The sequence below is a fragment of the Heterodontus francisci genome, chromosome 18 (genome assembly GCF_036365525.1).
Source record: "Heterodontus francisci isolate sHetFra1 chromosome 18, sHetFra1.hap1, whole genome shotgun sequence".
In the NCBI taxonomy this organism is placed as follows: Eukaryota; Metazoa; Chordata; class Chondrichthyes; order Heterodontiformes; family Heterodontidae; genus Heterodontus; species Heterodontus francisci.
Window position 1 is genome coordinate 15,080,511 of NC_090388.1, and position 14,936 is coordinate 15,095,446.

Below are 14,936 nucleotides of genomic sequence, written 5' to 3' on the forward strand. Positions count from 1 at the left end.
GAGCCCTGTGTACAGACCAGGTGAGATATTTCACTGATACATTTCACTGCAGCTGCCACTGCCAAACTGTGCAGCTTAAGTTTTAAGGAAGTTGCCCTGCATTATTTAGCATCTTGTTAATGCGACAAGGGGCGTGTTTTACTGCTTTTTTAAAGATTTGTTTTAAGACTTAAAGCAGTCACTTGAATACAATCTTTAAAGAAATGTTGCTCCCAAAAGGATTTTTAAAAAATCTTGCATTCAGCAAGTTCCTGCATTAATCAGTCCAAGGGCAGGACTGTAGCATGACTTTCTGAATCAATAAATGCAAGCTTGGGGACACAGGTTCAAATCCCGCCACGGTAGCTGGTGGAATTTAAATTCAATTAATTGCTAAAAATCTGGAATTCAAATCTAGTCTCGGTAATGGTGCCATGAAACCATCATCGATTGTTGTAAAAACCCATCTGGTTCACTAATGTCCTTTAGGGAAGGAAATCTGCCAACATTACCTGGTCTGGCCTACATGTGACTGCAGACCCACCGCAATGTGGTTGACTCTTAACTGCCCTCTGAAATGGCCTAGCAAGCCACTCAGTTCAAGGGCAATTGGGGATGGGCAACAAATGCTGGCCTTGCCAGCAACACCCGCAACCCATGAAAGATTATTAAAAATTTTTTTAGATAGAAACAAATGTGGATATTTGCTAAAGCAAAATACTGCAGATGCTGGAAATCTGAGATAAAACCAGAAAATGCTGGAAACACTCAGCAGGTTTGGCAGCATCTGTGAAGAGAGAAACAGAGTTAATGGGCTGAACTTTGCCAGCCCCTCGATGTCAGGGGTCGTTGGGGGGGGGGGGGGGGGGGTAGAGGGGCTTCCAGCATTTTAATTTCTTTTAAAATCAATATGCAATCAATTTCTCTTTAAAGAGCCTTGAAGCCTTTTAAAAACAGGCACACACCTGCACGGTGGTGTCACACACCGTTGCCGGGGACGCAGCACCCTCTATGTCTGCGGCACACTCGTAAAATTCAGCCCAACGTTTCAGGTTAGTGGCCTTTCATGAGAACACATTCACCAGAAGCTTAACGTGACTAATAGCTATCAGATTACACCCAAAATGCACTCAAAATTCCGCTGGTTAGGTTACAGTTCAAATTTATGGTAAAATTAATTTGCATTATAGCGAATGTAAAATATTCAATGAACCAGCACAATCAGGCAGTGTTAAAAATATTCCATGATGTATTTAAGGGTGTTAACCTGGTGCAGGTTTATTAATACAACTGAAAATGGGTTTATCGCTCAAAAAGTAATATTAAAAATTCTCACTGCACCAGGCTTGAGATTCTCTTGACTCTCATTTATCCGGAGGTCTGATTTTCTATTTTAATGGGTTAATGGCATCATACTGGATTTACTCTGAAATAAAAACAAGAACTGCTGGAACCACTCAGCTATCTGATAGCTATCGTCCCCAAACAAAGGTTTTCTTGTGAATGCAAATATCCATAAGTCTTAACCTCAATAATAAGCTTACATTTATTGATTCAGAATGATATGGAACTGTTTGTCTTTGAACTGAATAATGCAGAAACTTGCTGAGTGCACGATAAGCACATTCTTCCCGTTCACAAGTGTCCTCTGCCTGCGAGCAACCTAACTTAAAACATTGATAATGACTTAAAAAATATATACTGAGCCATTTACTTGTTACATCGGTGTACACGAGTCAGTTTTTTTAGTAAATTAAATCATTTTTTGTTATGTAAAAACTTTTAAAGTGTGCTCACTGGTATCTGAGCCCCTAAGGAAATGAACACAATTTGAAGAGTCTTCCAAACCAGCTCAATCAGCGGAAACTTGTAATGTGGATCTAGGAGTGGGGTCAGTTTTGTGGGTACGACCTAATCAGGATAAACTGAATCTTGAGCCAACATGAAAGATTGTGGAAAACTTTGGCCCTAAGTTGCTTATGTTTCAAATTCCCTGATCTTCTCTGCTGGCTCAGCCGATCCCGCCCGGATTGCGTTGATATTACTGGTGTAAACAAGCGGAAATTCTGCCCCATGGTGCCTTATTTTCTCACATTGATGTCCCAATACAGTTCACATGCAGTAAATTGTTCTGTAGTAACTGTTATTAAATAACCATTGAGCGCACAGCAAGATGCCACAAGACAACAATGAGTTTGTCCCTGAGGCAGAAGGCCCATTCCAATCCCATTCCAGAGACGTGAGCACAAAATCCAGGCTGATACTCCAGTGCAGTACCGAGGGAGTGCTGCATTGTCGAAGATGTCATTATTCGATGAGATATTAAACTGAGGCCCTGTCTGCTCTCTCAGGTGGATGTAAAAGATCGTATGGCACTATTTCAAAGAAAAGCCGTTGAGTTCTCCCTGATGTTCTGACCAATATTTATCCCTCAATCAAAATTGCTAAAACAGATTATCTGGTCATTATCACGTTGCTGTTTGTGGGAGCTTGCTGTGTGCAAATTGGCTGCTGCGTTTCCTACATTACACCAGTGACGACACCTCAAAAGTACTTCATTGGCTGTGAAGCACTTTAGGACATCCCGAGGCTATGACAGGTGCTATAGCAATGCAAGTCTTTTTTCTTTATTTGATCAGCATTTTGTCCATGTTGGCAGAGGAATTTTGCCCAGGACACTGGGAGAATGCTCTCTAATAGTGCCACGGGATTATGACATCCACCTGAACTGCCAGAACAGGCAGACAGGGCCTCAATTTAATATCTCATCTTAATGATGGAACATTGTAGTATCACACTGGATTGCAAGTCCTGGTTTACGAACTCAAGGTAGGTTTTGAAGCCACATTCAGAGGTGAAACCGTTACTGTGCCTGGCCCATTATGAAGACCAACCTTTAACCCGTATATTGAAAACAGGAAAATCATGTGTTAAGCATCTTACATTGCAGCTATTAAAAAAAACCCAAAGGGACTCTTAACCCCTCAAGTGTGAACCAACAGAAATTTCCATTAATGAGTTTAAATGGCTTTGTTTCACTGTCCACTGATGTTTGTACGGTCAATTTGTAGGGAATCCTCCAAACAGAACTAAATGTCGATGAATAGATCATTAGCAATTTAACCCATATTGTGCCACTTGTTACGACTGCTCAGGACAAAGCCCCCAATCAAAATAAATGATTCTGATCACAGTGGGAGCAATGCACTGTCAATTCAGTCCCATCGCTCCACAGGTTGCAGCATATTTCTTTAAGCTTTCCAAATCGGAAAAAAGCAGCCATATTGAACAATCTAGTAACCTCCAAATGAAGCAAACCAAACCAGGTATCTTTAGATATAAACAAATTAACTAGTTATCTAAAAAAACTAAAATCTTAAACACTACTAAGATAAACCAATATCTAACGAACTTAGAACTTCTTATTTAAAAATCTGACTCCTGTATTTGCATACATATACTCAGTTTTAAATTAGCTGACTGAAAAAAAAAAGAAAAAAAAATTTGCAAATCACATTCCTGTCGAATGGTCTTCCAATACAACACAAAGTTCACTTGCAGTCTTCCAAGGTCCGATGAAAACAAAAGGCCCTTCCAAAGATAGGGGTTCAACAGTTCAGCTGTTGTAGTATTAAACTCCTTTTTTTATCAGCAATGAACACAGCAGATATCAATAATTTGTTGTGAAAGAAAAAAGCTGTTTTCTTATTTTTTTTTAATGGAATTAATTTGGCTTGAAGGTTTGTAGAATTTGAGAGAGAAATAACACAGCTTTTCTTCCTTCAGTTTAAATTGTCTCAGAGCTCTCAACTGGCTGCTGCTCAGCTAATTTTAAAAGGCAAAACTGCAGCATTGAATCTCATGTCCTCTCTCTCTCTTTCTGTGGCTGTTGCTTGGCAACCAGAATGCACTCTAGCTCACTGTGTCTCTGGAGAGTTCTTAAAGGTGTACTGATCTTTCTACAGTCTTAAAGGCACACCGCAATATTTCCAAGGAGAGAAAAAAAAACACAGGACCGTGACACACTGTTTACTCAAATTTATTTCTTCACTAAAATGAGCAAATAGAGAAGTTGGTCCTTTGAGTCCAATTAAACATGTACTATTGGATCTGCTGTTTCCAGGAAGCATTTGCTTATAGAATGGAATCATAGACTTGTACAGCACAGAAGGAGGCTAATCGGCCCATCAAGTCTAGGCCAGCTCTTTCAAATGATGAATTTATTCTGCACTGTTATCACTATTAAACATTAAATGAACAGACATACGGCCGACACCGAGAATGCATAAGATATTGTTGCCAAAAACGCACATTACAGCCAGCTAAGTCAACTTTTTCTCTTTCTCCCTCGTCTCCTTCTGATTTTTAAATTCACCTCATGATTATAATCTCACCCCATTTATACTCTTTCTAACTGCAATAATCCATAAACATCTGCATTTCATAACCCTTCATGCATATTCTCAGTACTAACTAGTACCAGTCTGTATCAAGTTGTTCCAGGCCTGTAAAACACTTGGCATTCAAGGAATTCTTTCTGACCTGCATGATCCCAAGACTCAAAAGCCTAGAAACATCTCAGATTAACCCATCAATTGTGCACCAGCAGCAATTTCAAAGCTCTTGAGAATGTTTTTGCGCTTGAGTGTCAGCTGCGGCTCAATTGGTCGCACCGTTGCCTCTGAGTCTCTGGTTGTGAGCTCGTCCTCCTCCAGAGAGCTGAGCATGAAGATCTAGGCGGGCACTTGGGTGCAGCACTGAGGTAGTGCTGCACTGTTGGAGGTGCTGCCTTTCGGACGAGATGTTAAACCAAGACTCCGTCTGCCCTCACAGGTGGATATAAAAGATACTATGGCACAATTTGGAAGAAGTTAGCCCTGACGTTCTGACCAATATTTATCCCTCAATCAACATCGCTAAAACAGATGATCTGGTCATTATTACATTGCTGTTTATGGGAGCTTGCTGTGCACAAATTGGCTGCCGTGTTTCCTACATTACAACAGTGACAACACTTCAAAAGTACTTCATTGGCTGTAAAGAGCTTTGGGACATCCCGAGGTCATTGATGGCACTATATAAATGCAGGTCTTTCTTTCTCTTCCCACAGTTATATCAAGTTACGGTTTAAGGAGTTATTGTGGCTCAGTTGGCTTTGCTTCCAAGTCAGAAGATCCCACTATGGGGCTTTAAAGTTGGAGACTTTGAACTGGGTTTTAGCATTGGCTCTAAGTCACTATTGTTTATTAATTACACATAGGGGTGAACAAGAGCTCTGATAGCTATGAGCCATTACAATACATATAACAGAAGCAAGGTTTCAGTCCAGTTTAGAGAAGCTGCTGCGATGCTGAGAATTATGGATGACAATAAAAATGTTATGATATATGTTTGCTTCTGTCTAATAAAATGACCTTTAACCCAAATACAATAAGAACCCTATTTTAATAGACTTGGGCACATGTTCTGCTACTCCATCGAGTTTTATATCAAAAGAGACAGAAAACTTTGTTAAAAAGCATTAACAGTGATCGCTGGGAAATATTAGTGGGATTTCAAATTTCCTGTTAATTGAAAAGAAGTTATTAGCACAGGTGATCTGATATTTATTTTAATAAGCAGATAGCTAATGGGTGATCTAATAAAGGTCTTTAAGTTTATGAAAGATTTTGATAGAGTAGACATAGAAAGTGTTTCCATTTGTGGGGAAGAGAATAACTAGAGGCTATCATTATAGTCACCAAGAAATTCAATAGGGAATTCAGAAGAAACTTCTTGACCCAGAGAGTGGCGAGTATGTGGAACCCGCTACCACAGGGAGTGTTTGAGGTGAATAGTATAGATGCATTTAAGGAGAACCTAGCTGAGAATATGAGGGAGAAGGAAATAGAGGGTTTTACTGGTAGAGTTAGATGAGGAAGAATGGGAGGAGATTTGAGTGGAGCATAAACATCAACATGGACTGATTAGGGTGAATGACCTGTTTCTGTGCTGTATATTCTATGTAATTCTATATGAATCTATGTAACGCAAGTTGGACTTTTTTGCCTGTCTGGGTTAGGTAAGCATATTGGTGAGTATTAAATGTGTACGATGTGCTAGCCTGCGTTGCTGCAGGAGTGACAGCTCAGAGAAGATCCATAACCAGCTGCACCAGCTTATCATCAAGAACATATGTACATGCCAAAAGGCCACTTCATGTCTCTGATGGAACAGCCATGTCTGCAAAGACTGAGGTTGTCTCAGGAGAGGGTTACCAACCTGCAGAATGATGAACTGTCAGTCAAAGTAGCAACAGCCTTCCTTTTTTTCAGCCTTGGTACTGTTACCTTGGCTGAGTCAGTATCATCTGTAAAACAGAGAGTTGTTTCTGTAAACCCCTCGATATAAAAATTGGAACAGAGCCAACGGGGGCCTCATTCTATTCAGTAAGACCTTCTGCAAAGTAGGTGGACAACCGGTGAAGACAGGTTCAGGGTTGGCTGCTATGTCCTATAAAATTGGAAAAGACAGGCTCGTCCAGCAAGCCTGTCCCCCATACCGTGATGGTCTCACCCACACCATTCATATGGATCAATTTCCAGCCAATACTGTCGAAGTGTAGATTTGAGCAAAGATGCCCGTGGAACTGCCCTGAGCAGAAGTCAGCACCATTAGGAGGGAAGGGAAGGAATTTGGGGGAAAATAAACAATCCATTTTCTCCCTGCATCTACTTGGGATTGTTCTAGCTGCAGTGATTCCTAGCCTGTGTTGCTGCAATGCAGAGCATCGTGTAATACTCCAGAAAGCTTGTTGTTGAAGGATGATGCTGGAGCCAATCTTTACTCAGTCTTGCATTTATTCTACAAAGTAAAAAGATTACAAACATACAGCTCCTCACTCAAGCCTTCACCCAGTTTCAGTGTCTCCTCATGTATACTCAAGTAAGACCCTAATTAGCACCTTCCACCTGCATATGATTAAACACAGTTAACACATTGGAACATTTATTTTAATAGCACCCTTGAGGTATCCTTATATATAATGGAATTAGATTACATAGCTCCAGTGAAGGAGTGGCACAGTCTCGATAGACTGAATCATTTTCTTCTGTGCTGTAATTTCTGTGATTCACTGGCAAAGACCCTTGGTCACAGTAGAAATTTGACTAATATTGCCCAATTGCTCACATTCCCTACCAAGTCCCCTCCAAACATTTGCCAGCTATAACCAGAAGAGATTTATAGCTTCCTGAGTTGCTCTTTCCATCCGAGTAATAAAGAACCTGGAATCACCCTTCTTCTCCTGTGAACATTTTTCCACTGCCTCTGTATCTATCTCCTCACATTGACCACAAATGGACACCAACCTCCATGCATGGTCTCACTGATGTTTCATAGAATCTCAGCGCTGGTTCTTTGTCCTTTTCATTCAGTGAACTTATTTTCAAGTATTCTTTGGAAAAACACCAAAATACTACCTTTTTTAAATATTAAAAAGATGCCGATAGAGTTTACAGTTTCTCCCTCTCTGGTGGGGAGCCATAATTACTGAATATCATTTCCCAATTCCAATTTTGTAAATAAAAAAAGTCATTTATTTTGGATCCCTGGTGTCAGTTATCAACCCACGACTACCCTGAGTCCTTGAAGAGGCTTATTCTAGAGTATTCCTTTAATATACCTGCCCCTTTTATCAGAAAATTGCCTCATAAACAGATTTATCACACTATGTTTTGCTACTAATTAGGGGCTGCATTCTGAAAGGTTTTTGTGATCCAAGAGTATTATCATTTGGGTTTGGGAGTGGGGTGTTGGAAGAGGAGGACCTTGGTTAGTTAACAGCGTGTTCCTAGTAAAGGTCTCTGGCACTGCACGAGGACATGTCCCGGCACGTTGCAAAATCCTAATACCTTTGTGGGAGTCTTGAGCAGTTAAGTTGCATGAATGAAGGCTTTGATGTTCCTGCCAATTAAAGCATTGTGGAAAATTCTTTACATCGGGACAGATTGCTTCACCCTAGATCAGGTAATTAGCCATTACTGTTTCCCATGTCCTTCACTATAGAACATAAGAACATAAGAAATAGGAACAGGAGAAGGCCATTCGGCCTTAACAGTCTGCTGCACTATTCAATAAGATCATTGCTGATCTTCTACCTCAACTCCACCTTCCCGCACTATCCCATATCCTTTAGTATTCCCCTAGTATCCATAAATCTCTCAATCTCTGTCTTGAATATACTCCATGTGGATATATGGACTGCTGAAGGAAATTATTCTCGCACTAGAGTCTAGCTCTGTCTCCATGCCAAGGAGTTTAACCAGAGTGCATTGGGTCTGCACAAAGATCATTTTATGGGTTCAGAATCATCAAACTCTCCTGTAAGGGGATCCTGAGACCCTAGTATAGGTAGGTGGTAGGGGAATATAGGGACAGGTGGGGATGTGGTAGGAATATGGGATTAGTGTAGGATTAGTATAAATGGGTGGTTGATGGTCGGCACAGACTCGGTGGGCCGAAGGGCCTGTTTCGGTGCTGTATCTCTAAATAAATAAATTTAATAAATAAATCTAACTTATGCCCTTACCCTTATCTCTCGGAGGCACATGGATGAACGTTGTAACGAGACAAGGCTAATTGTAAACCAACAAGCTGGTTTATTTTACTTACAAGATATGAATGAACAGAATATAATTTTTCAGTGAATTTTAAAGTGTCATAATGCTTAGAAAATAACAAAACAGAGCATTTTATCCCTGTTCGATAGCTAAATTCACTCAAAGGACATGAAAAGGCCCTGAAACAAGCAGGCTGTAACATTAGGAAGAGAGATTGTTCTCTCTGTGACCATTTCCACTCCAAATTCCTATGATTGAGCTTGTGCCCCAATTAAACATGACTTGATAGAGTCATAGAGAGATACAGCACCGAAACAGGCCCTTTGGCCCACTCAGTCCGCACCGACCATCAACCACCCATTGATACTAGTCCAACATTAATCCCATTTCCCTCTCCCATCCCCACCTTCCCTCAAATTCTCCTACCACTTACCTACACTAGGGGTAATTTACAATGGCCAATTTACCTATCAACCCGCAAGTCTTTAGCACATGGGAGGAAACCAGAGCACCCAGCGGAAACCCACGCGGTCACAGGGAGAACTTGCAAACTCCCCACAGGCAGTACCCGGAACCAAACCGGGGTCACTGGAGCTGTGAGGTTGCTGTGCTAACCACTGCACCACTGTGATCTCAGACCAGTCCCCAGCTTTCTGTGCCCAGGGATCAGTCAGTTAAGCAAACAAATGGATCAAATCATCTTGGATGTTGGCTGTAAACTGTTCTCCCTCTGCCTGCTCCCATGAATGAAGTCATTCCAACATATTCGGTATAAATGTCACTGCAACATTTTAACACTGTTTTAAATGGGATTTGACATTTTGAGCTATGTTAAGTGTAAGAACATAAGAACATAAGAACGTAAGAAATAGGAGCAGGACTAGGCCATTCAGCCCCTCGATCATGTAAGATCATGGCTGATCTGATTGTGACCTTAACTCCATTTTCCTGCCTGCCCCCATAACCCTAGACTCCCTTCAGAAATCTGTCTAACTCAGTCTTGAATATATTCAATGACCCAGCCTCCACTGCTCTCTGAAGAAGAGAATTCCAAAGATTCATGACGCTCAGAGATGAAATTCCTCCTCATCTCCGTCTTAAATGGGAGACTCTTTATTTTAAAACGGTGCCCCCAGTTCTAGATTCCCCCACGAGGGGAAACATCCTCTCAGCATTTATCCTGTCAAGCCCCCTCAGAATCTTATAAGTTTCAATAAGATCACCTCTCAATTTTCTAAACTCCAATGAGTACAGGCCCAACCTGCTCAAGTTTTCCTCATAAGACAAACCCATTATCCCAGGAATCAGCCGAGTGAACCTTCTCTAAACTGATTCCAATGCAAGTATATCCCTCTTTAAGTAGGAGATCAAATCTGTAGGCCATACTCTAGGTGTAGTCTCACCAAAGCCTTGAAGAGTTGTCACAAGACTTCCCTACTTTTATACTCCATCCCCCTTGCAATAAAAGGCAACATTCCATTTGTCTTCCTAATTAATTGCTGTACCTGCATGCTGGCTTTTGTGTTTCATGTACGAGGACACCCAGGTCCCTCTGTACTGCAGCATTCTGCAATCTCTCTCCCTTTAAATCAGAGTTGTTCAACCTTTTTGCATGGGGTGGGGGGAGGGTGGGTGCGAGAGGCACATTACAATTTTCGTCTTACATAGGGGGCCGGTGAGATAATTTTGGAAAGATAAAGGCATTAAAAATTTATCTTACTCTTCATTAAAACAACAACAAATGTGCATTTTTGTGAAGAAACTTTAAAGAAGAAGATTAATTTATTGACTTTTTTTCATCACTATGTTGGACACTGATTTAGTGAGATACCTGGCATATTTTTGCTTGCACAAGTCGTCGATGTTTGCCTGCACACTTGTTTTGGTGATGCTGAGTATTTGGGATAGATGTCCATGTGTCAGGAGTGATCTTGATCTCTCTCTCTCTGTCCTCTTTTTCTCCCTGTGTTCCCCCCTCTCTGTGTTGTCCTTGTTCTCTTTGTAACCCCTTCTTTCTCTCTCCCACTCTCGGTTCTCCCCCCCCCCCCCCCCCCCTCTCTCTCTGCCCCCTTCAATCACTCTGTCCCCTGTCTCTTTCTGCCCCCCTCCCATGCCCCTTCACTCTCTCTAACCCCCTCTTTCTGTCCTCCACAACCCCCACCCCCCACAACCCCCACCACCCGTCTGCCGCTCTCTGACAGTTGCAGGGAGCCGGAATGTTAGCACAGCAGCTTTGTGCTTGGTCAGGTTTTGTTTTTAAATCACACTGTCAGTTTCACAGCTGAGAGATCAGTTTCCAATTTCAGAAAGATTCGGGGTTTTCCGGCGAACTTTAAAAAAAGCCGGAACCTGCCGAAAACCCCCAAATCTGTCCAAAGTTAGAAACCAACCTGTCAGCTGTGAAACTGACAGCAAAATGTTTTAAGAAGCTGGTCTGAAAGAAGAAGCCAATGCAAAATTTCTCATCTCTGAAATACATCCACAGGCCAGCTGGAAACCTTTGGCGGGCCGGATCCTGGTCCTTAGGCCGTATATTGGACAACCCTGATTCAAATAATATTCTGCTTTTCTATTCTTCCCACCAAAATGGACAACCTCACATTTTCCCACATTATAATCCATCTACCAAATTTTTGTCCATTCACTTGACCCATCTTTATGCCTTTGCAGACCCTTTCTGTACTCCTCACAACTTGCTTTTCTACCTATCTTCATATCGTCAACAAATTTGGCTACCACATGCTCGGTCCCTTCATCCAAGTCATTAATATAGATCATAAATAGTTGAGGCCCCAGCACTGATCCCTCTGGCACTCCACTAATTACAATTTGCTATCCTGAAAATGCCCCCATTTATCCCAGCTCTCTGTTTCCTGTTTGTTAACCAACCTTCTATCCATATTACCCCCAACACCATGAGCTCTTATCTTGCGTAGTAACCTTTTATGTGGCACCTTATCAAATTTCTTTTGGAAATCCAAATACACTACATCTACCGATTCCCCTTTATCCACCCTGCTTGTTAACGGCCGGTTACCCGATCCGAACCCAACGGGACCTGACGACGTGTCGGGTTCGGGTCAGGTCGGGCCGCACTTCTGGGTCCAGCATTTGGGCTCAGGTTGGGTCGGGCCGGGTCGGATATGTTGTATCACCACCTCTGGTAAGTGGCTCCAATATTAATATACTTTTTGGACTTGAAAGGTGGTTTTGTTACAGTTATTTTAAGCTTGTGTGGGTAAGGAACAAAGTGAAAAACGGAAGGTTAACTGATTGTCAGGTCGGGCGCGGGATAAAATGGAAGGACACGGACCGGGTCGGGCTCGGATATGGTTCTGTCGGGCTTGGGTCGGGTTTCATTTGCCAACCCGAGCCGGCCTTTACTGCTTGTTACATCCTCAAAGAACTCGAATAAATTTGTCAAACACGATTTCCCTTTCGTAGAACTCTGCCTGATTGCATTATGATTTTCTAAATGTCCTGCTCCTACTTCCTTAATAATGGATTCCAGCATTTTCCCAATGATAGATGTTAGGCTAAATTGCCTATAGTTTCCTGTTTTCTGTTGTCCCCCGCCTCCTTCTTGCTAGTGACTTCCATATCCCAAGAATTAATTTTAAAAATCTGTATATGTGAAATGGATTAAAAGGCTCTACTGAAATACTTCTTCCTAAAACAATACTCTTTTATATTGTACAGACAGTATCTTTTTAGCAACCTAATGTCCCCTAGAATCTACTTCCCTGACAGTCTCACATCAGAAATTGGTGGGCTGGCATAGGTTCAAACGTACTCGGGGTTAGATATACAGCTTTTCCTCCATCACCACTCCAGTTCAACTGATGCAACAAAAAAGGCCTACAGAGGACGCCAGGGATGAACTTCCACATTCAAAGCCTATCCTGCTACAAACGAGTTCTTAATTGATCCGTTTGTTTCTAGACTCGATTCTGTAGGCAACGCCTGCAATAAAACAAAAGCAAAATACTGCAGATGCTGGAAATCTGAAATAAAAAACGAGTAAGTGCTGGTAATACTCAGGAGACAGAAATAGAGTTAAGGTTTCAGGGCGTGCAGAATGAATTACAGGGAATAAAAATGGTGCAGAATTTGATGGTCATGTCACGGACTGTAATTATTTTTCTCCTTGAATTAAAAAGTGCGTGCCTTTAAGACTCTGTTAAAAACAATGCCCCCTTTAAAAAGGGAAAGTTCTGCAATTTCTAAACCAGTGTGCCAGCAGCTGCATTTTTGTTACCCTGGGCAACAGCAGGAGAGATCACATGGTATAATGTTTCCACTTAACTGTGAGTAAAACTGGAAAAAACCGGTCTAAACCAGACTCACCAGCGAAGCATACTGAAGAGGAAGGAGCTGTTTATTCTCTCTCAGCAGAAATTCTACAAGGAGCTACAGGCCAATTTAATTACCTAAAGAGGAAATAACCCTTTTAAGAGACCATTTGGTATTGCTGAAGGAACTGTTGATGCCTGCTGCAGCCAAAGAGTTTGAATATCTATCAAAAAGAGACTGCTTCATCAAATCCAAGTGAAGACTTTGAGTAGCATTTGATTATTTTCACATTAGAAGACCTCATCCATCAGGAACGTAACCTACAAAGACTCACTTATTTATTTATTTATTAAGAAACAGCTAATTCTTTAAAAGTACCACTTTTAAAACCGGTTAACTATTGTTATTTTTGAGTGTGTGTATGTGAATAGGAAGTTAGATTAAAATAAGAAGTTATAAGGTCTTTAGACATGGGTTTACCTTAATAGTGTTTAACATTTAGTTTTACTAAATAATTTTTTGCTGTCGAATGATACCCGGTTTGGTCTGTTTTATTCCAGGGGTTACGAGAGGGTTTAATTTGGCTGTTTTCCGGTTGGGTGAGAAAACTTTAAAATTCTATTCTGTGACCTGTGGAGTGACGGGAATGAATTGACAGTGCATTGCCCCCGCCATGTAACAGACAATATAAGCTCAGAAGTGGAAGAGAAATGGACTATAGCACAGGAGAAACAATTCCTGACCATGAAAGATACTGTGGGAAGATAAAGTTGGTAATCCAGCAGTGCACGGTCAGGGGGATGCGCAATGCTGAAAACCTCATTTAGTCATTGTCAGCAGAAGTAACAATAAACTATCAAACATGGGTAAAATAGAGCCATTATTAGAGGGAGAGGAAGTTAGACAACAGCAGAGAGGCGATCAGAGAGGGCAGAGGTGAAACATAGCAATGGATGGACATAGATTCAGATCCACAGCAAAGGAGCACATCAGTTCCAGAGCCATGGATCCTCTCACAGATAACATAGCTAACACTAAAAGTTCTAAATTGTAGATGAATACTCAAAAATAATCACTTCTGAAACTATTTCACTGCTTTCAAATTAAAAACATCCTGCTGGAACCTACAGCTGGAAAGATCTCAAAAGTCCTGGAGTCAGAGGTTTCAAAAACCGCACCACTGAGGAAATACCCGGTGAATGGGGTGACATCAAAGCAATTACCGCAGCTTGAAGGCGTCACCACAAGCACACAGACCATCTGCACGTGTGAAAAACAGTCCTGGCAACATTGAACGGGCTCTGGGAAAACTGCGCATGCGGGAGTAGTGTCCTGTCAACAATCTTCTCCCCCGGTCACCAGGACCCCGAAACCCCACCCATTCTCTGCCTTCACCAAGACGGCCGTTCATGCACTCCGCACCCCACTCAACCAATACTGTACTGTATCTGTGTAGACTAGAGTCCTGACAGTGATCATTTTATTTTTTTTTAGATATTGTATTATTTTATAATAATCACTCAGGATCTTCCTGGTTTCCACATCTCAGCTGCTCACTGGATAAACTTGCGGCGAGTATCTCAACCTACTAAGAAGGAGTCTAGGTAATGTATAATGATATTTTCTGAGCCTTTGGACAATTTATTTATTTATAGATACAGCACTGAAACAGGCCCTTCAGCCCACCGAGTCTGTGCCGACCATCAACCACCCATTTATACTAATCCCATATTCCTACCACATCCCCACCTGTCCCTATATTCTCCTACCACCTACCTATACTAGGGGCAATTTATAATGGCCAATTCACCTATCAACCTGCAAGTCTTTGGCTGTGGGAGGAAACCGGAGCACCCGGCGAAAACCCACGCAGACACAGGGAGAACTTGCAAACTCCACACAGGCAGTACCCAGAATTGAACCCGGGTCGCTGGAGCTGTGAGGCTGCAGTGCTAACCACTGCGCCGCCCCAAATATTGATATTTGTATTGGTATTGGTACAATGTGGCACAACCTGTCTGGGCACAACTCATGGGTTTCTGTTTAACTCATGGTCAAACAATC